Raw genomic sequence first — 27,145 nt, 5'->3', positions numbered from 1 at the left:
GCCCCTAGTAACCCGCTGTTTACCATGGATACCACTCTGCTACCGTGCGCTGGAGCCTCCGCTCACCGTAGCAGAGTGGTATCTATGGTAAACAGCGGCTTACTAAGTGAACGCGCGTGCCCCTAGTAACCCGATATTTACCATGGATACCAGCCAGATCGTTGGTCCCGCTGGTCACACACAGCGATGTGTGCTGGCCAGCGGGAGGCCAACGAACAAAAAATGGTCCAGGACACTTTGCAACGATCAGCGACCTCACAGCAGGGGCCTGATCGTTGCAAAGTGTCATACATAGCGACATCGCTGGTGAGGTCGCTGGTGAGTCACCAAAACCGTGACACAGCAGCGATCTCGCTAGCGATAGCGCTTAGTGTGACGGGGCCTTTAGTCATTTTTCCGGCATTTATCAGACTTTCAGATAGGGAAAATGTCAGTGAGAGTTCCAATTTCAGTTACAGAGCGATTCGCCCAATGAGTCCTTGATATTTAGTCGTTTTCAGCCAATTTTCTGGATTTTTAAAAATTTCACTTTTTTGTGAAAATATCCACTAAATGAGGGAATAATATGTGTGAGGGTACCCCAGGAGAGTTCCAAATGTGTGTGGGTAGAATATATATATTCCATGGGGGTAAAATTGAAAAAAGTTGAAACATTTTTTTTTTTGGACTTAGTAATTTTTCCGGCGTTTATCAGACTTTCAGATAGGGGAAATGTCAGTGAGCATTCCGATTTCAGTTCCAGAGCGATTCGCCCAATGAATCCTTGATATTTAGTCGTTTTCAGCCAATTTTCTGTATTTTTGAAAAATTTACTTTTTTGTGAAAATATCCACTAAATGAGGGAATAATATGTGTGAGGGTACCCCAGGAGAGTTCCAAATGTGTGTGGGTAGAATATATATATTCCATGGGGGTAAAATTGAAAAAAGTTTTAAAAATTTTTTTTTTGCACTACGTCATTTTTCCAACGTTTATCAGACTTTCAGATAGGTGAAATGTCAGTGATTGTTCCAATTTCAGATCCAGAGCGATTCACCCAATGAGTCCTTGATATTTAGTCGTTTTCTGCCAATTTTCTGGATTTTTGAAAATTTCACTTTTTTGTGAAAATATCCACTAAATGAGGGAATAATATGTGTGAGGGTACCCCAGGAGAGTACCAAATGTGTGTGGGTAGAATATATCTCACGGGGGTAAAATTGAAAAAAGTTTAAAAATTTTTTTTCTTGGAATTAGTAATTTTTCCGGCGTTTATCAGACTTTCAGATAGGGGAAATGTCAGTGAGCGTTCCGATTTCAGTTCCAGAGCGATTCGCCAAATGAGTCCTTGATATTTAGTCGTTTTCAGTCAATTTTCTTTATTTTTGAAAATTTCACTTTTTTGTGAAAATATCCTCTAAATGAGGGAATAATATGTGTGAGGGTACCCCAGAAGAGTTCCAAATGTGTGTGGGTAGAATATATATCCCACGTGGGTAAAATTTAAAAAAGTTGAAGCATTTTTTGGGGGGGAATTAGTCATTTTTCTGGCTTTTATCAGACTTTCAGATAGGGGAATATCAGCATTTTTTTGGGGGGAATTAGTCATTTTTCCGGCGTTTATCAGACTTTCAGATAGGGCAAATGTCAGTGAGCGTTCCGATTTCAGTTCCAGAGCGATTCGCCCAATGAGTCCTTGATATTTAGTCGTTTTCAGCCAATTTTCTGGATTTTTAAAAATTTCACTTTTTTGTGAAAATATCCACTAAATGAGGGAATAATATGTGTGAGGGTACCCCAGGAGAGTTCCTAATGTGTGTGGGTAGAATATATATCCCACGGGGGAAAAATTGAAAAAAGTTGAAACATTTTTTTTTTGGACTTAGTAATTTTTCCGGCGTTTATCAGACTTTCAGATAGGGGAAATGTCAGTGAGCATTCAGATTTCAGTTCCAGAGCGATTCGCCAAATGAGTTCTTGATATTTAGTCGTTTGCAGCCAATTTTCTGGATTTTTGAAAATTTCACTTTTTTGTGAAAATATCCTCTAAATGAGGGAATAATATGTGTGAGGGTACCCCAGAAAAGTTCCAAATGTGTGTGGGTAGAATATATATCCCACATGGGTAAAATTAAAAATAAGTTGAAGCATTTTTTTGGGGGGAATTAGTCATTTTTCCGGCGTTTATCAGACTTTCAGATAGGGGAGATGTCAGTGAGCATTCCAATTTCAGTTCCAGAGCGATTCGCCCAATGAGTCCTTGATATTTAGTCGTTTTCAGACAATTTTCTGGATTTTTAAAAATTTCACATTTTTGTGAAAATATCCACTAAATGAGGGAATAATATGTGTGAGGGCACCCCAGAAGAGTTCCAAATGTGTGTGGGTAGAATATATATCCCACGGGGGTAAAATTGAAAAAAGTTGAAACATTTTTTTTTTTCGGACTTAGTAATTTTTCCGGCGTTTATTAGACTTTCAGATAGGGGAAATGTCAGTGAGCTTTCCGATTTCAGTTCCAGAGCGATTCGCCCAATGAGTCCTTGATATCTAGTCGTTTTCAGACAATTTTCTTTATTTTTGAAAAATTCACTTTTTTGTGAAAATATCCACTAAATGAGGGAATAATATGTGTGAGGGTACCCCAGAAGAGTACCAAATGTGTGTGGGTAGAATATATCTCACGGGGGTAAAATTGAAAAAAGTAAAAAAAAAATTTTTCTTGGACTTAGTCATTTTTCCGGCGTGTATCAGACTTTCAGATAGGGGAAATGTCAGTGAACGTTCCGATTTCAGTTCCAGAGCGATTCGCCCAATGAGTCCTTGATATTTAGTCGTTTTCAGCCAATTTTCTGGATTTTTAAAAATTTCACTTTTTTGTGAAAATATCCACTAAATGAGGGAATAATATGTGTGAGGGTACCCCAGGAGAGTTCCAAATGTGTGTGGGTAGAATATATATCCACTGGGGGTAAAATTGAAAAAAGTTGAAACATTTTTTTTTTTGGACTTAGTAATTTTTCCGGCGTTTATCAGACTTTCAGATAGGGGAAATGTCAGTGAGCATTCCGATTTCAGTTCCAGAGCGATTCGCCCAATGAATCCTTGATATTTAGTCGTTTTCATCCAATTTTCTTTATTTTTGAAAAATTTACTTTTTTGTGAAAATATCCACTAAATGAGGGAATAATATGTGTGAGGGTACCCCAGGAGAGTTCCAAATGTGTGTGGGTAGAATATATCTCACGGGGGTAAAATTGAAAAAAGTTTAAAAAATTTTTTCTTGGACTTAGTCATTTTTCCGGCGTTTATCAGACTTTCAGACAGGGGGAAATGTCAGTGAGCGTTCCGATTTCAGTTCCAGAGCGATTCGCCCAATGAGTCCTTGATATTTAGTCGTTTTCAGCCAATTTTCTGGATTTTTAAAAATTTCACTTTTTTGTGAAAATATCCACTAAATGAGGGAATAATATGTGTGAGGGTACCCCAGGAGAGTTCCAAATGTGTGTGGGTAGAATATATATCCCACGGGGGTAAAATTGAAAAAAGTTGAAACATTTTGTTTTTTTTGACTTAGTCATTTTTCCGGCGTTTATCAGACTTTCAGATAGGGCAAATGTCAGTGAGCGTTCCGATTTCAGTTCCAGAGTGATTTGCCCAATGAGTCCTTGATATTTAGTTGTTTTCAGCCAATTTTCTGGATTTTTGAAAATTTCACTTTTTTGTGAAAATATCCACTAAATGAGGGAATAATATGTGTGAGGGTACCCCTGGAGAGTTCGAAATGTGTGTCGGTAGAATATATATCCCATGGAGGTAAAATTGAAAAAAGTTGAAAAAATTTTTTTTTTGGACTTAGTCATTTTTCCGGCATTTATCAGACTTTCAGATAGGGGAAATGTCAGTGAGCGTTCCGATTTCAGTTCCAGAGCGTTTCGCCCAATGAGTCCTTGATATTTAGTCGTTTTCAGCCAATTTTCTGGATTTTTGAAAATTTCACTCTTTTGTGAAAATAAATTAGTAATGAGGGAATAATATGTGTGAGGGTCCCCCAGTAGAGTTCCAAATGTGTGTCGGTAGAATATATATCCCACAGGGGTAAAATTGAAAAAAGTTGAAAAATTTTTTTTTTGTACTTAGTCATTTTTCCTGCGTTTATCAGACTTTCAGATAGGGCAAATGTCAGTGAGCGTTCCGATTTCAGTTCCAGAGCTATTCGCCCAATGAGTCCTTGATATTTTAGTCGTTTTCAGCCAATTTTCTGGATTTTTGAAAATTTCACTTTTTTTTTAAAATATCCATTAAATGAGGGACTAAAATGTGTGAAGGTACCCCAGGAGAGTTCCAAATGTGTGTGGGTAGAATATATATCCCACGGGGGTAAAATTGAAAAAAGTTGAATTTTTTTATTTTGGACTTAGTCATTTTTCCGGCGTTTATCAGACTTTCAGATAGGGGAAATGACAGTGAGCGTTCTGATTTCAGTACCAGAGCGATTCGCCCAATGAGTCCTTGATATTTAGTAGTTTTCAGCCAATTTCCTGAATTTTTGAAAATTTCACTTTTTTGTGAAAATATCCACTAAATGAGGTAATAATATGTGTGAGGGTACCCCCAGGAGAGTTCCAAATGTGTGTGGGTAGAATATATATCCCACGAGGGTAAAATTGAAAAAAGTTGAAAATTTTTTTTTTGGGATTTAGTCATTTTTCCGGCGTTTATCAGACTTTCAGATATGGGAAACGTCAGTGAGCATTCCGATTTCAGTTCCAGAGCGATTCGCCCAACGCATCCTTGATATTTAGTCATTTTCAGCCAATTTTCTGGATTTTTCAAAATTTCACTTTTTTGTGAAAATATCCACTAAATGAGGTAATAATATGTGTGAAGGTACCCGATGAGAGTTGCAAATGTGTGTGGGTAGAACATATATCCCACGGGGGTAAAATTGAAAAAAGTTGAAAAAAAATTTTTTTTGTACTTAGTCATTTTTCCGGCGTTTATCAGACTTTCAGATAGGGAAAATGTCAGTGAGCGTTCTGATTTCAGTTCCAAAGCGATTCCCCCAACGCATCCTTGATATTTAGTCATTTTCAGCCAATTTTCTGGATTTTTCAAAATTTCACTTTTTTGTGAAAATATCCACCAAATGAGGGAATAATATGTGTGAAGGTACCCGAGGAGAGTTGCAAATGTGTGTGGGTAGAACATATATCCCACAGGGGTAAAATTGAAAAAAGTTGAAACAAAATTTTTTTTTGGACTTAGTCATTTTTCCGGCGTTTATCAGACTTTCAGATAGGGGATATGTCAGTGAGCGTTCCGATTTCAGATCCAGAGCGATTCGCCCAATAGGTCCTTGATATTTAGTCATTTTCAGCCAATTTTCTGGATTTTTGAAAATTTCACTTTTTTGTGAAAATATCCACTAAATGAGGGAATAATATTTGTGAGTGTACCCCAAGAGAGTTCCAAATGTGTGTGGGTAGAATATATATCCCACGGCCGGAAAATTGAAAAAAGTTGAAAAAAAATTGTTTTGGACTTAGTCATTTTTCCACCGTTTATCAGACTTTCAGATAGGTGAAATGTCGGTGAGCGTTACGATTTCAGTTCCAGAGCGTTTCGCCCAATGAGTCCTTGATATTTAGCTGTTTTCAGCCAATTTTCTGGATTTTGAAAATTGTACTTTTTTGTGAAAATATCCACTAAATGAGGGAATAATATGTGTGAGGGTACCCCAGGAGAGTTCCAAATGTGTGTGGGTAGAATATATATCCCAGAGGTGTAAAATTGAAAAAAGTTTTAAAAAAATTTTTTGGGGACTTAGTCATTTTTCCGGCGTTTATCAGAATTTCAGATAGGGGATATGTCAGTGAGCATTCCCATTTCAGTTCAAGAGCTATTCGCCCAATGAGTCGTTGATATTTAGTCATTTTCAGCCAATTTTCTGGATTTTTGAAAATTTCACTTTTTTGTGAAAATATCCACTAAATGAGGGAATAATATGTGTGAAGGTACCCCAGGAGAGTTCCAAATGTGTGTGGGTAGAATATATATCCCACGAAGGTAAAATTTAAAAAAGTTTAAAAAAAATTTTTTTGGACTTATTCATTTTTCCGACGTTTATCAGACTTTCAGATAGGGGAAATGTCAGTGAGCGTTCCAATTTCAGTTCTTGAGCGATGAGCCCAATGAGTCCTTGATATTTAGTCGTTTTCAGCCAATTTTCTGGGTTTTTGAAAATTTCACTTTTTTGTGAAAATATCCACTAAATGAGGGGATAATATGTGTGAGGGTACCCCAGGAGAGTTCCAAATGTTTGTGGGAAGAATATATATCCCACGGGGGTAAAATTGAAAAAGCTTGAAAAAAAATTTTTTTTGGACTGTCATTTTTCCGGCGCTTATCAGACTTTCAGATATGGGAAATGTCAGTGAGCGTTCCAATTTCAGTTCCAGAGCGATTCGCCCAATGAGTCCTTGATATTTAGTCGTTTTCTGCCAATTTTCTGGATTTTTGAAAATGTCACTTTTTTGTGAAAATATCCACTAAATGAGGGAATAATATGTGTGAGGGAACCCCAGGAGAGTTCCAATTGTGTGTGGGTAGAATATATATCCCACAGGGGTAAATTTGAAAAAGCTTGAAAATTTTTTTTTTTTCGACTGTCATTTTTCCGGCGTTTATCAGACTTTCAGATAGGGAAAATGTTAATGAGCGTTCCGATTTCAGTTCCAGAGCGATTCTCCCAATGAGTCCTTGATATTAAGTCATTTTCAGCCAATTTTCTGGATTTTTGAAAATTTCACTTTTTGTGAAAATATCCACTAAATAAGGGAATAATACGTGTGAGGATACCCCAGGAGAGTTCCAAATGTGTATGGGTAGAATATATATATTCCACCGGGGTAAAATTGAAAAAAGTTGAAAAAAATTTTTTTTTGGACTTCGTCATTTTTCCTAAGTTTATCAGACTTTCAGATAGGGGAAATGTCAGTGAGCATTCTGATTTCAGTTCCAGAGCGATTCACCCAATGAGTCCTTGATATTTAGTCGTTTTCAGCCAAGTTTCTGGATTTTTGAAAATTTCACTATTTGTGAAAATATCCACTAAATGAGGGAATAATATGTGTGAGGGTACCCCAGGAGAGTTCCAAATGTGTGTGGGTAGAATATATATCCCACGGGGTAAAATTGAAAAATGTTGAAAAAAATTTTTTTTTGGACTTAGACATTTTTCCGGCATTTATCAGACTTTCAGATAGGGAAAATGTCAGTGAGCGTTCCAATTTCAGTTACAGAGCGATTCGCCCAATGAGTCCTAGATATTTAGTCGTTTTCAGCCAATTTTCTGGATTTTTGAAAATTTCACTTTTTTGTGAAAATATCCACTAAATGATGGAATAATATGTGTGAGGGTACCCCAGGAGAGTTCCAAATGTGTGTGGGTAGAATATATATCCCACGGGGTAAAATTGAAAAAAGTTGAAAAAAATTTTTTTTTGGACTAAAGGCCCCGTCACACTAAGCGATGCAGCAGCGATCCCGACAACGATACGACCTGTCAGGGATCGTTGCTGCATCGCTAATACATCGCTGGTGAGCTGTCAAACAGGCAGGCTCACCAGCGATGAGGGGAGCAGCGATATCGTGGAAAGAATCGTTCCACGATGTCCTGCTCCCGTTCCCAGCCTGCTGCTTAAGCAGGAGCAGGCTGGTAACTATGGTAAATATCGGGTTACTAAGTGCGCGTGTGCCCCTAGTAATCCGCTGTTTACCATGGATACCACTCTGCTACCGTGCGCTGGAGCCTCCGCTCACCGTAGCAGAGTGGTATCTATGGTAAACAGCGGGTTACTAAGTGCGCGCGTGCCCCTAGTAACCCACTGTTTACCATGGATACCACTCTGCTACCGTGCGCTGGAGCCTCCGCTCACCGTAGCAGAGTGGTATCTATGGTAAACAGCGGGTTACTAAGTGCGCGCGTGCCCCTAGTAACCCGATATTTACCATGGATACCAGCCAGATCGTTGGTCCCGCTGGTCACACACAGCGATGTGTGCTGGCCAGCGGGAGGCCAACGAACAAAAAATGGTCCAGGACACTTTGCAACGATCAGCGACCTCACAGCAGGGGCCTGATCGTTGCAAAGTGTCATACATAGCGACATCGCTGGTGAGGTCGCTGGTGAGTCACCAAAACCGTGACACAGCAGCGATCTCGCTAGCGATAGCGCTTAGTGTGACGGGGCCTTTAGTCATTTTTCCGGCATTTATCAGACTTTCAGATAGGGAAAATGTCAGTGAGCGTTCCAATTTCAGTTACAGAGCGATTCGCCCAATGAGTCCTTGATATTTAGTCGTTTTCAGCCAATTTTCTGGATTTTTGAAAATTTCACTTTTTTGTGAAAATATCCACTAAATGAGGGAATAATATGTGTGAGGGTACCGTAGGAGAGTTCGAAATGTGTGTCGGTAGAATATATATCCCTCGGGGGTAAAATTGAAAAAGCTTGAAAAAAATTTTTTTTTGGACTGTCATTTTTCCGGCGTTTATCAGACTTTCAGATAGTGGAAATGTCAATGAGCGTTCCGATTTCAGTTCCAGAGCGATTCGCACAATGATTCCTTGATATTTAGTCGTTTTCATCCAATATTTTGGATTTTTGATAATGTCACTTTTTTGTGAAAGTATCCAGTAAATGAGGGAATAATATTTGTGAGGGTACCCCAGGAGAGTTCCAAATGTGTTTGGGTAGAATATATATCCCACGGTTGTAAAATTGAAAAAAGGTGAAAAAATTTTTTTTTGGACTTGGTCATTTTTCCTGCGTTTATCAGACTTTCAGATAGGGCAAATGTCAGTGAGCGTTTCGTTTTCAGTTCCAGAGTGATTCGCCCAATGAGTCCTTGATATTTAGTCGTTTTCAGCCAATTTTCTGGATTTTTGAAAATTTCACTTTTTTGTGAAAATATCCACTAAATGAGGGAATAATATGTGTGAGGGTATCCCAGGAGAGTTCCAAATGTGTGTTGGTAGAATACATATCCCACGGGGGTAAAATTGAAAAAAGTTAAAAAAAAAAATTTTTTTGGACTTAGTCATTTTTCCGGCGTTTATCAGACTTTCAGATAGGGCAAATGTCAGTGAGCATTCTGATTTCAGTTCCAGAGCGATTCGCCCAATGAGTCCTTGATATTTAGTCGTTTTCAGCCAATTTTCTGGATTTTTGAAAATTTCACTTTTTTGTGAAAATATCCACTAAATGAGGGAATAATATGTGTGAGGGTACCCAAGGAGAGTCCCAAAGGTGTGTGGGTCGAATATATATCCCACGGGGGTAAAATTGAAAAAAGTTGAAAAATGTTTTTTTTTGGACTTAGTCATTTTTCCTGCGTTTATCAGACTTTCAGATAGGGCAAATGACAGTGAGCGTTTCGATTTCAGTTCCAGAGTGTTTCGCCAAATGAGTCCTTGATATTTAGTCGTTTTCAGCCAATATTTTGGATTTTTGAAAATTTCACTTTTTTTGTGAAAATATCCACTAAATGAGGGAATAATATGTGTGAGGGTACGCGGGGAGAGTTCCAAATGTGTGTGGGTACAATATATATTCCACGGGGGTAAAATTGAAAAAAGTTGAAAAATGTTTTTTTTTGGACTTAGTCATTTTTCCGGCGTTTATCAGACTTTCAGATAGGGGATATATCCGTGAGCGTTCCGATATCAGTTCCAGAGCGATTCTCCCAATGAGTCCTTGATATTTAGTCGTTTTCAGCCAATTTTCTGGATTTTTGAAAATTTCACTTTTTTGTGAAAATATCCACTAAATGAGGGCATAATATGTGTGAGGGTACCCTAGGAGAGTTCCAAATGTGTGTGGGTAGAATATATATCCCATGGGGGTAAAATTGAAAAAAGTTTAAAAAATTTTTTTTTTGGACTTAGTCATTTTTCCGCCGTTTATCAGACTTTCAGATAGGGGATATGTCAGTGAGCATTCCGATGTCAGTTCCAGAGCGATTCGCCCAATGAGTCCTTGATATTTAGTCGATTTCAGCCAATTTTCTGGATTTTTTAAAATTTCACTTTTTTGTGAAAATATCCACTAAATGAGGGAATAATATGTGTGAGGGTACCCAAGGAGAGTCCCAAAGGTGTGTGGGTCGAATATATATCCCACGGGGGTAAAATTGAAAAAAGTTGAAAAATGTTTTTTTTTGGACTTAGTCATTTTTCCGGCGCTTATCAGACTTTCAGATAGGGCAAATGTCAGGGAGCGTTTCGATTTCAGTTCCAGAGTGATTCGCCCAATGAGTCCTTGATATTTAGTCGTTTTCAGCCAATATTTTGGATTTTTGAAAATGTCACTTTTTTGTGAAAGTATCCAGTAAATGAGGGAATAATATTTGTGAGGGTACCCCATGAGAATTCCAAATGTGTGTTGGTAGAATACATATCCCACGGGTGTAAAATTGAAAAAAGTTTAAAAAAATTTTTTTTTGGACTTAGTCATTTTTCCGCCATTTATCAGACTTTCAGATACCGCAAATGTCAGTGAGCGTTTCGATTTCAGTTCCAGAGTGATTCGCACAATGAGTCCTTGATATTTAGTCGTTTTCAGCCAATTTTCTGGATTTTTGAAAATTTCACTTGTTTGTGAGAATATCCACTAAATGAGGGAATAATATGTGTGAGGGTACGCGGGGAGAGTTCCAAATGTGTGTGGGTACAATATATATTCCACGGGGGTAAAATTGAAAAAAGTTGAAAAATGTTTTTTTTTTGACTTAGTCATTTTTCCGGCGTTTATCAGACTTTCAGATAGGGGATATATCCGTGAGCGTTCCGATATCAGTTCCAGAGCGATTCTCCCAATGAGTCCTTGATATTTAGTCGTTTTCAGCCAATTTTCTGGATTTTTGAAAATTTCACTTTTTTGTGAAAATATCCACTAAATGAGGGCATAATATGTGTGAGGGTACCCTAGGAGAGTTCCAATGTGTGTGGGTAGAATATATATCCCATGGGGGTAAAATTGAAAAAAGTTTAAAAAATTTTTTTTTTGGACTTAGTCATTTTTCCGGCGTTTATCAGACTTTCAGATAGGGGATATGTCAGTGAGCGTTCCGATGTCAGTTCCAGAGCGATTCGCCCAATGAGTCCTTGATATTTAGTCGTTTTCAGCCAATTTTCTGGATTTTTTAAAATTTCACTTTTTTGTGAAAATATCCACTAAATGAGGGAATAATATGTGTGAGGGTACCCCAGGAGAGTTCCAAATGTGTGTGGGTAGAATATATATCCCACGGGGGTAAAATAGAAAAAAGTAAAAAATTATTTTTTTTTGGACTCAGTCATTTTTCCGGCGTTTATCTGAATGTCAGATAGGGGAAATGTCAGTGAGCGTTCCGGTTTCAGTTCCAGAGCTATTCGCCCAATGAGTCCTTGATATTAAGTCGTTTTCAGCCAATTTTTTGGATTTTTGAAAATTTCACTTTTTTGTGAAAATATCGACTAAATGAGGGAATAATATGTGTGAGGGCACCCTAGGAGAGTTCCAAATGTGTGTGGGTAGAATATATATTCCACGGGGGTAAAATTGAAAAAAGTTTTAAAAATTTTTTTTTTAGTCTTAGTCATTTTTCTGGCGTTTATCAGACTTTCAGATAGGGGATATGTCAGTGAGCGTTCCGGTTTCAGTTCCAGAGCGATTCGCCCAATGAGTCCTTGATATTAAGTCGTTTTCAGCCAATTTTCTGGATTTTTGAAATTTTCACTTTTTGTGAAAATATCCACTAAATGAGGGAATAATATGTGTGAAGGTACCCCAGGAGAGTTTCAATTGTGTGTGGGTAGAATATATATCCCACGGGGGTAAAATTGAAAAAAGCTGAAAAAAAATTTTTTTTGGACTTAGTCATTTTTCCGGCGTTTATCAGACTTTCAGATAGGGGATATATCAGTGAGCGTTCCGATATCAGTTCCAGAGCGATTCGCCCAATGAGTCCTTGATATTTAATCGTTTTCAGCCAATTTTCTGGATTTTTCAAAAATTTCACTTTTTTGTGAAAATATCCCCTAAGTGAGGGCATAACATGTGTGAGGGTACCCTAGGAGAGTTCCAAATGTGTGTGGGTAGAATATATATCCAACGGGGGTAAAATTGAAAAAAGTTTTAAATTTTTTTTTTTGGACTTAGTCATTTTTCTGGCGTTTATCAAACTTTCAGATAGGCTATATGTCAGTGAGCGTTTCGATTTCAGTTCCAGAGTGATTCGCCCAATGAGTCCTTGATATTTAGTTGTTGTCAGCCAATTTTTTGCATTTTAGAAAATTTCACTTTTTGTGAAAATATCCACTAAATGAGGGAATAATATGTGTGAGGGTACCCCAGGAGAGTTCCAAATGTGTGTGGGTAGAATATATATCCCACGGGGGTAAAATTGAAAAAAGTTAAAAATTATTTTTTTTGGGATTTAGTCATTTTTCCGGCGTTTATCAGACTTTCAGATAGGGGAAATGTCAGTGAGCGTTCCGATTTCAGTTCCAGAGCGATTCGCCCAATGAGTTCTTGATATTTAGTGGTTTTCAGCCAATTTTCTGGATTTTTGAAAATTTCACTTTTTGTGAAAATATCCACTAAATGAGGGAATAATATGTGTGAGGGTACCCCAGGAGAGTTCCAAATGTGTGTGGGTAGAATATATATCCCATGGGGGTAAAATTGAAAAAAGTTGAAAAAAATGTTTTTTTGAACTTAGTCATTTTTCCGGCGTTTATCAGACTTTCAGATAGGGCAAATGTCAGTGAGCATTTCGATTTCAGTTCCAGAGTGATTCGCCCAATGAGTCCTTGATATTTAGTTGTTTTCAGCCAATTTTTTGGATTTTTGAAAATTTTACTTTTTTGTGAAAATATCCACTAAATGAGGGAATAATATGTGTGAGGGTACCCCAGGAGAGTTCCAAATGTGTGTGGGTAGAATATATATCCCACGGGGGTAAAATTGAAAAAAGTTAAAAATTATTTTTTTTTGGACTTAGTCATGTTTCCGGCGTTCATCAGACTTTCAGATAGGGCAAATGTCAGTGAGCGTTCCGATTTCAGTTCCAGAGCGATTCGCCCAATGAGTCCTTGATATTTAGTCGTTTTCAGCCAATTTTCTGGATTTTTGAAAATTTCACTTTTTTGTGAAAATATCCACTAAATGAGGGAAAAATATGTGTGAGGGTACCCCAGGAGAGTTCCAAATGTGTGTGGGTAGAATATATATCCCACAGGGGTAAAATTGAAAAAAGTTAAAAATTATTTTTTTTTGGACTTAGTCATTTTTCCGGCGTTTATCTGAATTTCAGATAGGGGAAATGTCAGCGAGCGTTCCGGTTTCAGTTCCAGAGCGATTCGCCCAATGAGTTCTTGATATTAAGTCGTTTTCAGCCAATTTTCTGGATTTTTGAAAATTTCATTATTTTGTGAAAATATCCACTAAATGAGGGAATAATATGTGTGAGGGTACCCTAGGAGAGTTCCAAATGTGTGTCAGTAGAATATATATCCCACGGGGGTAAAATTGAAAAAAGTTGAAAAAAATTTTTTTTTCGACTTAGTCATTTTTCCGGCGTTTATCAGACTTTCAGATAGGGCAAATGTCAGTGAGCGTTCCGATTTCAGTTCCAGAGCGTTTTGCCCAATGAGTCCTTGATATTTAGTCATTTTCAGCCAATTTTCTGGATTTTTGAAAATGTCATATTTTTGTGAAAATATCCACTAAATGAGGGAATAATATGTGTGAGGGTACCCCAGGAGAGTTCCAAATGTGTGTGCGTAGAATATATATCCAATAGGGGTAAAATTGAAAAAAGTTGAAAAATTATTTTTTTTGAACTTAGTCATTTTTCCGGCGTTTATCAGACTTTCAGATAGGGGAAATGTCAGTGAGCGTTTCGATTTCAGTTCCAGAGCGATTCGCCCAATGAGTCCTGGATATTAAGTCGTTTTCAGCCAATTTTCTGGATTTTTGAAAATTTCTCTTTTTTGTGAAAATATCCACTAAATGAGGGAATAATATGTGTGAGGGTACACCAGGAGAGTTCAAAATGTGTGTGGGTAGAATATATATCCCACGGGGGTAAAATTTAAAATAATTTTTTTATTGGACTTAGTCATTTTTCCGGCCTTTATCAGACTTTCTGATATGGAAAATGTCAGTGAGCGTTTCGATTTCAGTTCCAGAGCGATTTGCCGAATGAGTCCTTGATATTAAGTCGTTTTCAGCCAATTTTCTGGATTTTTGAAAATTTCACTTTTTTTGTGAAAATATCCACTAAATGAGGGAATAATATGTGTGAGGGTACCCCAGGAGAGTTCCAAATGTGTGTGGGTAGAATATATATCCCACGGGGGTAAAATTGAAAAAAGTTTAAAAAAAAATTTTTTTGGAATTAGTCATTTTTCCGCCATTTATCAGACTTTCAGATAGGGCAAATGTCAGTGAGCGTTTCGATTCCAGTTCCAGAGTGATTCGCACAATGAGTCCTTGATATTTAGTCGTTTTCAGCCAATTTTCTGGATTTTTGAAAATTTCACTTGTTTGTGAGAATATCCACTAAATGAGGGAATAATATGTGTGAGGGTACGCGGGGAGAGTTCCAAATGTGTGTGGGTACAATATATATTCCACGGGGGTAAAATTGAAAAAAGTTGAAAAATGTTTTTTTTTGGACTCAGTCATTTTTCCGGCGTTTATCAGACTTTCAGATAGGGGATATATCCGTGAGCGTTCCGATATCAGTTCCAGAGCGATTCGCCCAATGAGTCCTTGATATTTAGTCGTTTTCAGCCAATTTTCTGGATTTTTTAAAATTTCACTTTTTTGTGAAAATATCCACTAAATGAGGGAATAATATGTGTGAGGGTACCCCAGGAGAGTTCCAAATGTGTGTGGGTAGAATATATATCCCACGGGGGTAAAATAGAAAAAAGTTAAAAATTATTTTTTTTTGGACTCAGTCATTTTTCCGGTGTTTATCTGAATGTCAGATAGGGGAAATGTCAGTGAGCGTTCCGGTTTCAGTTCCAGAGCTATTCGCGCAATGAGTCCTTGATATTATGTCGTTTTCAGCCAATTTTTTGGATTTTTGAAAATTTCACTTTTTTGTGAAAATATCGACTAAATGAGGGAATAATATGTGTGAGGGTACCCCAGGAGAGTTTCAAATGTGTGTGGGTAGAATATATATCCAACGGGGGTAAAATTGAAAAAAGTTGAAAAAAAATTTTTTTGGGACTTAGTCATTTTTCCGGCGTTTATCAGACTTTCAGATAGGGGATATATCAGTGAGCGTTCCGATATCAGTTCCAGAGCGATTCGCCCAATGAGTCCTTGATATTTAATCGTTTTCAGCCAATTTTCTGGATTTTTGAAAATTTCACTTTTTGTGAAAATATCCACTAAATGAGGGAATAATATGTGTGAGGGTACCCCAGGTGAGTTCCAAATGTGTGTGGGTAGAATATATATCCCATGGGGGTAAAATTGAAAAAAGTTGAAAAATTATTTTTTTGAACTTAGTCATTTTTCCGGCGTTTATCAGACTTTCAGATAGGGGAAATGTCAGTGAGTGTTCCGATTTCAGCTCCAGAGCGATTCGCCCAATGAGTCCTTGATATTAAGTCGTTTTCAGCCAATTTTCTGGATTTTTGAAAATTTCACTTTTTGTGAAAATATCCACTAAATGAGGGAATAATATGTGTGAGGGTACCCCAGGTGAGTTCCAAATGTGTGTGCGTAGAATATATATCCCATGTGGGTAAAATTGAAAAAAGATGAAAAAAGAATTTTTTTGGACTTAGTCATTTTTCCGGCGTTTATCAGACTTTCAGATAGGGGATATATCAGTGAGAGTTCCGATATCAGTTCCAGAGCGATTCGCCCAATGAGTCCTTGATATTAATTCGTTTTCAGCCAATTTTTTGGATTTTTGAAAATTTCACTTTTTTGTGAAAAGATCCACTAAATGAGGGAATAATATGTGTGAGGGTACCCCAGGAGAGTTCCAAATGTGTGTGGGTAGAATATATATCCCATGGGGGTAAAATTGAAAAAAGTTGAAAAAAATGTATTTTTGAACTTAGTCATTTTTCCGGCGTTTATCAGACTTTCAGATAGGGCAAATGTCAGTGAGCGTTTCGATTTCAGTTCCAGAGTGATTCGCCCAATGAGTCCTTGATATTTAGTTGTTTTCAGCCAATTTTTTGGATTTTTGAAAATTTTACTTTTTTGTGAAAATATCCACTAAATGAGGGAATAATATGTGCGAGGGTACCCCAGGAGAGTTCCAAATGTGTGTGGGTAGAATATATATCCCACGGGGGTAAAATTGAAAAAAGTTAAAAATTATTTTTTTTTGGACTTAGTTATTTTTCCGGCGTTCATCAGACTTTCAGATAGGGCAAATGTCAGTGAGCGTTCCGATTTCAGTTCCAGAGCGATTCGCCCAATGAGTCCTTGATATTTAGTCGTTTTCAGCCAATTTTCTGGATTTTTGAAAATTTCACTTTTTTGTGAAAATATCCACTAAATGAGGGAATAATATGTGTGAGGGTACCCCAGGAGAGTTCCAAATGTGTGTGGGTAGAATATATATCCAATAGGGGTAAAATTTAAAAAAGTTGAAAAATTATTTTTTTTGAACTTAGTCATTTTTCCGGCGTTTATCAGACTTTCAGATAGGGGAAATGTCAGTAAGCGTTCCGATTTCAGCTCCAGAGCGATTTGCCCAATGAGTCCTTGATATTAAGTCGTTTTCAGCCAATTTTCTGGATTTTTGAAAATTTCTCTTTTTTGTGAAAATATCCACTAAATGAGGGAATAATATGTGTGAGGGTACACCAGGAGAGTTCCAAATGTGTGTGGGTAGAATATATATCCCACGGGGGTAAAATTGAAAAAAGTTTAAAAAATTTTTTTTTGGACTTAGTCATTTTTTCATCATTTATCAGACTTTCAGATAGGGAAAATGTCAGTGAGCATTTCGATTTCAGTTCCAGAGTGATTCGCCCTATGAGTCCTTGATATAAAGTCGTTTAAAGCCAATTTTCTGGATATTTGAAATTTTCACTTTTTTGTGAAAATATCCACTAAATAAGGGAATAATATGTGTGAGGGTACCCCAGGAGAGTTCCAAATGTGTGTGGGTGGAATATATATCCCACGGGGGTAAAATTGAAAAAAGTTGAAAAATTTTTTTTTCTGGACTTAGTCATTTTTCTGGCGTTTTTCAGACTTTCAGATAAGGGAAATGTCAGTGAGCGTTCCGATTTCAGTTCCATAGCGATTTGCCTTGATATTTAGTCATTTTCAGCCAATTTTCTGTATTTTTGAAAATTTCACTTTTTTGTGAAAATATCCACTAAATGAGGGAATAAAATGTGTGAGGGTACCCCAGGAGAGTTCCAAATGTGTGTCGTTAGAATATATATCCCACGGGGGTAAAATTGAAAAAAGTTGAAAAAATTTTTTTTGGACTTAGTCATTTTTCCGGCGTTTATCAGACTTTCAGATAGAGGAAATGTCAGTGAGCGTTCCGATTTCAGTTCCAGAGCGATTCACCCAATGAGTCCTTGATATTTAGTCATTTTCAGCCAATTTTCTAGATTTTTGAAAATTTCACTTTTTTGTGAAAATATCCACTAAATGAGGGAATAATATGTGTGAGGGTACCCCAGGAGAGTTCCAAATGTGTGTGGGTAGAATATATATCCCACGGGGGGCAAAATTGAAAAAAGTTTTAAATTTTTTTTTTTTGGACTTATTCATTTTTCCGGCGTTTATCAGACTTTCAGATAGGGGATATGTCAGTGAGCATTCCGATTTCAGTTCCAGAGCCATTTGCCCAATGAGTCCTTGATATTTAGTCGTTTTCAGCCAATTTTCTGGATTTTTGAAAATTTCACTTTTTGTGAAAATATCCACTAAATGAGGGAATAATATGTGTGAGGGTACCCCAGGAGAGTTCCAAATGTGTGTGGGTAGAATATTTATCCCATGGGGGTAAAATTGAAAAAAGTTGAAAAAATTTTTTTTTTGAACTTAGTCATTTTTCCGGCGTGTATCAGACTTTCAGATAGGGGAAATGTCAGTGAGCGTTCCGATTTCAGTTCCAGAGCGATTTGCCCAATGAGTCCTTGATATTTAGTCATTTTCAGCCAATTTTCTGGATTTTTGAAAATGTCACATTTTTGTGAAAATATCCACTAAATGAGGGAATAATATGTGTGAGGGTACCCCAGGAGATTACCAAATGTGTGTGCGTAGACTATATATCCCATGGGGGTAAAATTGAAAAAAGTTGAAAAATTTGTTTTTTTTAACTTAGTCATTTTTCCGGTGTTTATCAGACTTTCAGATAGGGGAAGTCAGTGAGCGTTCCGATTTCAGCTCCAGAGCGATTTGCCCAATGAGTCCTTGATATTAAGTCGTTTTCAGCCAATTTTCTGGATTTTTGAAAATTTTCCTTTTTTGTGAAAATATTCACTAAATGAGGGAATAATATGTGTGAGAGTACCCCAGGAGAGTTCCAAATGTGTGTGGCTAGAATATATTTCCCACGGGGGTAAAATTGAAAAAAGTTTAAAAATTTTTTTTTCTGGACTTAGTCATTTTTCCGTTGTTTATCAGACTTTCAGATAAGGGAAATGTCAGTGAGCATTCCGATTTCAGTTCCAGAGCGATTCGCCCAATGAGTCATTGATATTTAGTCATTTTCAGCCAATTTTCTAGATTTTTGAAAATTTCACTTTTTTGTGAAAATATCCACTAAATGAGGGAATAATATGTGTGAGGGTACCCTAGGAGAGTTCCAAATGTGTGTCAGTAGAATATATTTCCCACGGGGGTAAAATTGAAAAAAGTTGAAAAATTTTTTTTTCTGGACTTAGTCATTTTTCTGGCGTTTTTCAGACTTTCAGATAAGGGAAATGTCAGTGAGCGTTCCGATTTCAGTTCCATAGCGATTTGCCTTGATATTTAGTCATTTTCAGCCAATTTTCTGTATTTTTGAAAATTTCACTTTTTTGTGAAAATATCCACTAAATGAGGGAATAAAATGTGTGAGGGTACCCCAGGAGAGTTCCAAATGTGTGTCGTTAGAATATATATCCCACGGGGGTAAAATTGAAAAAAATTTTTTTGGACTTAGTCATTTTTCCGGCGTTTATCAGACTTTCAGATAGAGGAAATGTCAGTGAGCATTCCGATTTCAGTTCCAGAGCGATTCGCCCAATGAGTCCTTGATATTTAGTCATTTTCAGCCAATTTTCTAGATTTTTGAAAATTTCTCTTTTTTGTGAAAATATCCACTAAATGAGGGAATAATATGTGTGAGGGTACCCCAGGAGAGTTCCAAATGTGTGTGGGTAGAATATATATCCCACGGGGGGCAAAATTGAAAAAAGTTTTAAATTTTTTTTTTTTGGACTTAGTCATTTTTCCGGCGTTTATCAGACTTTCAGATAGGGGATATGTCAGTGAGCATTCCGATTTCAGTTCCAGAGCCATTCGCCCAATGAGTCCTTGATATTTAGTCGTTTTCAGCCAATTTTCTGGATTTTTGAAAATTTCACTTTTTGTGAAAATATCCACTAAATGAGGGAATAATATGTGTGAGGGTACCCCAGGAGAGTTCCAAATGTGTGTGGGTAGAATATATATCCCATGGGGGTAAAATTGATAAAAGTTTAAAAATTTTTTTTTTTGAACTTAGTCATTTTTCCGGCGTTTATCAGACTTTCAGATAGGGGAAATGTCAGTGAGCGTTCCGATTTCAGTTCCAGAGCGATTTGCCCAATGAGTCCTTGATATTTAGTCATTTTCAGCCAATTTTCTGGATTTTTGAAAATGTCACATTTTTGTGAAAATATCCACTAAATGAGGGAATAATATGTGTGAGGGTACCCCAGGAGAGTTCCAAATGTGTGTGGGTAGAATATATATCCCATGGGGTAAAATTGAAAAAAGTTTAAAAAATTTTTTTTTTGAACTTAGTCATTTTTCCGGCGTTTATCAGACTTTCAGATAGGGGAAATGTCAGTGAGCGTTCCGATTTCAGTTCCAGAGCGATTTGCCCAATGAGTCCTTGATATTTAGTCATTTTCAGCCAATTTTCTGGATTTTTGAAAATGTCACATTTTTGTGAAAATATCCACTAAATGAGGGAATAATATGTGTGAGGGTACCCCAGGAGAGTTCCAAATGTGTGTGCATAGAATATATATCCCATGGGGGTAAAATTGAAAAAAGTTGAAAAAATTTTTTTTTTGAACTTAGTCATTTTTCCGGCGTTTATCAGACTATCAGATAGGGGAAATGTCAGTGAGCGTTCCGATTTCAGCTCCAGAGCGATTCGCCGAATAAGTCCTTGATATTAAGTCGTTTTCAGCCAATTTTCTAGATTTTTGAAAATTTCACTTTTTTGTGAAAATATCCACTAAATGAGGGAATAATATGTGTGAGGGTACCCCAGGAGAGTTCCAAATGTGTGTGGGTAGAATATATATCCCACGGGGGCAAAATTGAAAAAAGTTTTACATTTTTTTTTTTTGGACTTAGTCATTTTTCCGTCGTTTATCAGACTTTCAGATAAGGGAAATGTCAGTGAGCGTTCCGATTTCAGTTCCAGAGCGATTCGCCCAATGAGTCATTGATATTTAGTCATTTTCAGACAATTTTCTAGATTTTTGAAAATTTCACTTTTTTGTGAAAATATCCACCAAATGAGGGAATAATATGTGTGAGGGTACCCTAGGAGAGTTCCAAATGTGTGTCAGTAGAATATATTTCCCACGGGGGTAAAATTGAAAAAAGTTGAAAAATTTTTTTTTCTGGACTTAGTCATTTTTCTGGCGTTTTTCAGACTTTCAGATAAGGGAAATGTCAGTGAGCGTTCCGATTTCAGTTCCATAGCGATTTGCCTTGATATTTAGTCATTTTCAGCCAATTTTCTGTATTTTTGAAAATTTCACTTTTTTGTGAAAATATCCACTAAATGAGGGAATAAAATGTGTGAGGGTACCCCAGGAGAGTTCCAAATGTGTGTCGTTAGAATATATATCCCACGGGGGTAAAATTGAAAAAAGTTGAAAAAATTTTTTTGGGACTTAGTCATTTTTCCGGCGTTTATCAGACTTTCAGATAGAGGAAATGTCAGTGAGCGTTCCGATTTCAGTTCCAGAGCGATTCGCCCAATGAGTCCTTGATATTTAGTCATTTTCAGCCAATTTTCTAGATTTTTGAAAATTTCACTTTTTTGTGAAAATATCCACTAAATGAGGGAATAATATGTGTGAGGGTACCCCAGGAGAGTTCCAAATGTGTGTGGGTAGAATATATATCCCACGGGGGGCAAAATTGAAAAAAGTTTTAAATTTTTTTTTTTTGGACTTAGTCATTTTTCCGGCGTTTTTCAGACTTTCAGATAAGGGAAATGTCAGTGAGCGTTCCGATTTCAGTTCCATAGCGATTTGCCTTGATATTTAGTCATTTTCAGCCAATTTTCTGTATTTTTGAAAATTTCACTTTTTTGTGAAAATATCCACTAAATGAGGGAATAAAATGTGTGAGGGTACCCCAGGAGAGTTCCAAATGTGTGTCGTTAGAATATATATCCCACGGGGGTAAAATTGAAAAAAATTTTTTTGGACTTAGTCATTTTTCCGGCGTTTATCAGACTTTCAGATAGAGGAAATGTCAGTGAGCGTTCCGATTTCAGTTCCAGAGCGATTCGCCCAATGAGTCCTTGATATTTAGTCATTTTCAGCCAATTTTCTAGATTTTTGAAAATTTCTCTTTTTTGTGAAAATATCCACTAAATGAGGGAATAATATGTGTGAGGGTACCCCAGGAGAGTTCCAAATGTGTGTGGGTAGAATATATATCCCATGGGGGTAAAATTGAAAAAAGTTTAAAAAATTTTTTTTTTGAACTTAGTCATTTTTCCGGCGTTTATCAGACTTTCAGATAGGGGAAATGTCAGTGAGCGTTCCGATTTCAGTTCCAGAGCGATTTGCCCAATGAGTCCTTGATATTTAGTCATTTTCAGCCAATTTTCTGGATTTTTGAAAATGTCACATTTTTGTGAAAATATCCACTAAATGAGGGAATAATATGTGTGAGGGTACCCCAGGAGAGTTCCAAATGTGTGTGCATAGAATATATATCCCATGGGGGTAAAATTGAAAAAAGTTGAAAAATTTTTTTTTTTGAACTTAGTCATTTTTCCGGCGTTTATCAGACTATCAGATAGGGGAAATGTCAGTGAGCGTTCCGATTTCAGCTCCAGAGCCATTCGCCCAATGAGTCCTTGATATTTAGTCGTTTTCAGCCAATTTTCTGGATTTTTGAAAATTTCACTTTTTGTGAAAATATCCACTAAATGAGGGAATAATATGTGTGAGGGTACCCCAGGAGAGTTCCAAATGTGTGTGGGTAGAATATATATCCCATGGGGGTAAAATTGAAAAAAGTTTAAAAAATTTTTTTTTTGAACTTAGTCATTTTTCCGGCGTTTATCAGACTTTCAGATAGGGGAAATGTCAGTGAGCGTTCCGATTTCAGTTCCAGAGCGATTTGCCCAATGAGTCCTTGATATTTAGTCATTTTCAGCCAATTTTCTGGATTTTTGAAAATGTCACATTTTTGTGAAAATATCCACTAAATGAGGGAATAATATGTGTGAGGGTACCCCAGGAGATTACCAAATGTGTGTGCGTAGACTATATATCCCATGGGGGTAAAATTGAAAAAAGTTGAAAAATTTGTTTTTTTTAACTTAGTCATTTTTCCGGTGTTTATCAGACTTTCAGATAGGGGAAGTCAGTGAGCGTTCCGATTTCAGCTCCAGAGCGATTTGCCCAATGAGTCCTTGATATTAAGTCGTTTTCAGCCAATTTTCTGGATTTTTGAAAATTTTCCTTTTTTGTGAAAATATTCACTAAATGAGGGAATAATATGTGTGAGAGTACCCCAGGAGAGTTCCAAATGTGTGTGGCTAGAATATATTTCCCACGGGGGTAAAATTGAAAAAAGTTTAAAAATTTTTTTTTCTGGACTTAGTCATTTTTCCGTTGTTTATCAGACTTTCAGATAAGGGAAATGTCAGTGAGCATTCCGATTTCAGTTCCAGAGCGATTCGCCCAATGAGTCATTGATATTTAGTCATTTTCAGCCAATTTTCTAGATTTTTGAAAATTTCACTTTTTTGTGAAAATATCCACTAAATGAGGGAATAATATGTGTGAGGGTACCCTAGGAGAGTTCCAAATGTGTGTCAGTAGAATATATTTCCCACGGGGGTAAAATTGAAAAAAGTTGAAAAATTTTTTTTTCTGGACTTAGTCATTTTTCTGGCGTTTTTCAGACTTTCAGATAAGGGAAATGTCAGTGAGCGTTCCGATTTCAGTTCCATAGCGATTTGCCTTGATATTTAGTCATTTTCAGCCAATTTTCTGTATTTTTGAAAATTTCACTTTTTTGTGAAAATATCCACTAAATGAGGGAATAAAATGTGTGAGGGTACCCCAGGAGAGTTCCAAATGTGTGTCGTTAGAATATATATCCCACGGGGGTAAAATTGAAAAAAATTTTTTTGGACTTAGTCATTTTTCCGGCGTTTATCAGACTTTCAGATAGAGGAAATGTCAGTGAGCATTCCGATTTCAGTTCCAGAGCGATTCGCCCAATGAGTCCTTGATATTTAGTCATTTTCAGCCAATTTTCTAGATTTTTGAAAATTTCTCTTTTTTGTGAAAATATCCACTAAATGAGGGAATAATATGTGTGAGGGTACCCCAGGAGAGTTCCAAATGTGTGTGGGTAGAATATATATCCCACGGGGGGCAAAATTGAAAAAAGTTTTAAATTTTTTTTTTTTGGACTTAGTCATTTTTCCGGCGTTTATCAGACTTTCAGATAGGGGATATGTCAGTGAGCATTCCGATTTCAGTTCCAGAGCCATTCGCCCAATGAGTCCTTGATATTTAGTCGTTTTCAGCCAATTTTCTGGATTTTTGAAAATTTCACTTTTTGTGAAAATATCCACTAAATGAGGGAATAATATGTGTGAGGGTACCCCAGGAGAGTTCCAAATGTGTGTGGGTAGAATATATATCCCATGGGGGTAAAATTGATAAAAGTTTAAAAATTTTTTTTTTTGAACTTAGTCATTTTTCCGGCGTTTATCAGACTTTCAGATAGGGGAAATGTCAGTGAGCGTTCCGATTTCAGTTCCAGAGCGATTTGCCCAATGAGTCCTTGATATTTAGTCATTTTCAGCCAATTTTCTGGATTTTTGAAAATGTCACATTTTTGTGAAAATATCCACTAAATGAGGGAATAATATGTGTGAGGGTACCCCAGGAGAGTTCCAAATGTGTGTGGGTAGAATATATATCCCATGGGGTAAAATTGAAAAAAGTTTAAAAAATTTTTTTTTTGAACTTAGTCATTTTTCCGGCGTTTATCAGACTTTCAGATAGGGGAAATGTCAGTGAGCGTTCCGATTTCAGTTCCAGAGCGATTTGCCCAATGAGTCCTTGATATTTAGTCATTTTCAGCCAATTTTCTGGATTTTTGAAAATGTCACATTTTTGTGAAAATATCCACTAAATGAGGGAATAATATGTGTGAGGGTACCCCAGGAGAGTTCCAAATGTGTGTGCATAGAATATATATCCCATGGGGGTAAAATTGAAAAAAGTTGAAAAAATTTTTTTTTTGAACTTAGTCATTTTTCCGGCGTTTATCAGACTATCAGATAGGGGAAATGTCAGTGAGCGTTCCGATTTCAGCTCCAGAGCGATTCGCCGAATAAGTCCTTGATATTAAGTCGTTTTCAGCCAATTTTCTAGATTTTTGAAAATTTCACTTTTTTGTGAAAATATCCACTAAATGAGGGAATAATATGTGTGAGGGTACCCCAGGAGAGTTCCAAATGTGTGTGGGTAGAATATATATCCCACGGGGGCAAAATTGAAAAAAGTTTTACATTTTTTTTTTTTGGACTTAGTCATTTTTCCGTCGTTTATCAGACTTTCAGATAAGGGAAATGTCAGTGAGCGTTCCGATTTCAGTTCCAGAGCGATTCGCCCAATGAGTCATTGATATTTAGTCATTTTCAGACAATTTTCTAGATTTTTGAAAATTTCACTTTTTTGTGAAAATATCCACTAAATGAGGGAATAATATGTGTGAGGGTACCCTAGGAGAGTTCCAAATGTGTGTCAGTAGAATATATTTCCCACGGGGGTAAAATTGAAAAAAGTTGAAAAATTTTTTTTTCTGGACTTAGTCATTTTTCTGGCGTTTTTCAGACTTTCAGATAAGGGAAATGTCAGTGAGCGTTCCGATTTCAGTTCCATAGCGATTTGCCTTGATATTTAGTCATTTTCAGCCAATTTTCTGTATTTTTGAAAATTTCACTTTTTTGTGAAAATATCCACTAAATGAGGGAATAAAATGTGTGAGGGTACCCCAGGAGAGTTCCAAATGTGTGTCGTTAGAATATATATCCCACGGGGGTAAAATTGAAAAAAGTTGAAAAAATTTTTTTGGGACTTAGTCATTTTTCCGGCGTTTATCAGACTTTCAGATAGAGGAAATGTCAGTGAGCGTTCCGATTTCAGTTCCAGAGCGATTCGCCCAATGAGTCCTTGATATTTAGTCATTTTCAGCCAATTTTCTAGATTTTTGAAAATTTCACTTTTTTGTGAAAATATCCACTAAATGAGGGAATAATATGTGTGAGGGTACCCCAGGAGAGTTCCAAATGTGTGTGGGTAGAATATATATCCCACGGGGGGCAAAATTGAAAAAAGTTTTAAATTTTTTTTTTTTGGACTTAGTCATTTTTCCGGCGTTTTTCAGACTTTCAGATAAGGGAAATGTCAGTGAGCGTTCCGATTTCAGTTCCATAGCGATTTGCCTTGATATTTAGTCATTTTCAGCCAATTTTCTGTATTTTTGAAAATTTCACTTTTTTGTGAAAATATCCACTAAATGAGGGAATAAAATGTGTGAGGGTACCCCAGGAGAGTTCCAAATGTGTGTCGTTAGAATATATATCCCACGGGGGTAAAATTGAAAAAAATTTTTTTGGACTTAGTCATTTTTCCGGCGTTTATCAGACTTTCAGATAGAGGAAATGTCAGTGAGCGTTCCGATTTCAGTTCCAGAGCGATTCGCCCAATGAGTCCTTGATATTTAGTCATTTTCAGCCAATTTTCTAGATTTTTGAAAATTTCTCTTTTTTGTGAAAATATCCACTAAATGAGGGAATAATATGTGTGAGGGTACCCCAGGAGAGTTCCAAATGTGTGTGGGTAGAATATATATCCCATGGGGGTAAAATTGAAAAAAGTTTAAAAAATTTTTTTTTTGAACTTAGTCATTTTTCCGGCGTTTATCAGACTTTCAGATAGGGGAAATGTCAGTGAGCGTTCCGATTTCAGTTCCAGAGCGATTTGCCCAATGAGTCCTTGATATTTAGTCATTTTCAGCCAATTTTCTGGATTTTTGAAAATGTCACATTTTTGTGAAAATATCCACTAAATGAGGGAATAATATGTGTGAGGGTACCCCAGGAGAGTTCCAAATGTGTGTGCATAGAATATATATCCCATGGGGGTAAAATTGAAAAAAGTTGAAAAATTTTTTTTTTTGAACTTAGTCATTTTTCCGGCGTTTATCAGACTATCAGATAGGGGAAATGTCAGTGAGCGTTCCGATTTCAGCTCCAGAGCCATTCGCCCAATGAGTCCTTGATATTTAGTCGTTTTCAGCCAATTTTCTGGATTTTTGAAAATTTCACTTTTTGTGAAAATATCCACTAAATGAGGGAATAATATGTGTGAGGGTACCCCAGGAGAGTTCCAAATGTGTGTGGGTAGAATATATATCCCATGGGGGTAAAATTGAAAAAAGTTTAAAAAATTTTTTTTTTGAACTTAGTCATTTTTCCGGCGTTTATCAGACTTTCAGATAGGGGAAATGTCAGTGAGCGTTCCGATTTCAGTTCCAGAGCGATTTGCCCAATGAGTCCTTGATATTTAGTCATTTTCAGCCAATTTTCTGGATTTTTGAAAATGTCACATTTTTGTGAAAATATCC

This window comes from Phyllobates terribilis, unplaced genomic scaffold (genome assembly GCF_046119375.1).
Source record: "Phyllobates terribilis strain yellow unplaced genomic scaffold, ASM4611937v1 Scaffold_2__4_contigs__length_985480577, whole genome shotgun sequence".
In the NCBI taxonomy this organism is placed as follows: domain Eukaryota; kingdom Metazoa; phylum Chordata; class Amphibia; order Anura; family Dendrobatidae; genus Phyllobates; species Phyllobates terribilis.
This window is presented reverse-complemented; position numbering follows the sequence as displayed.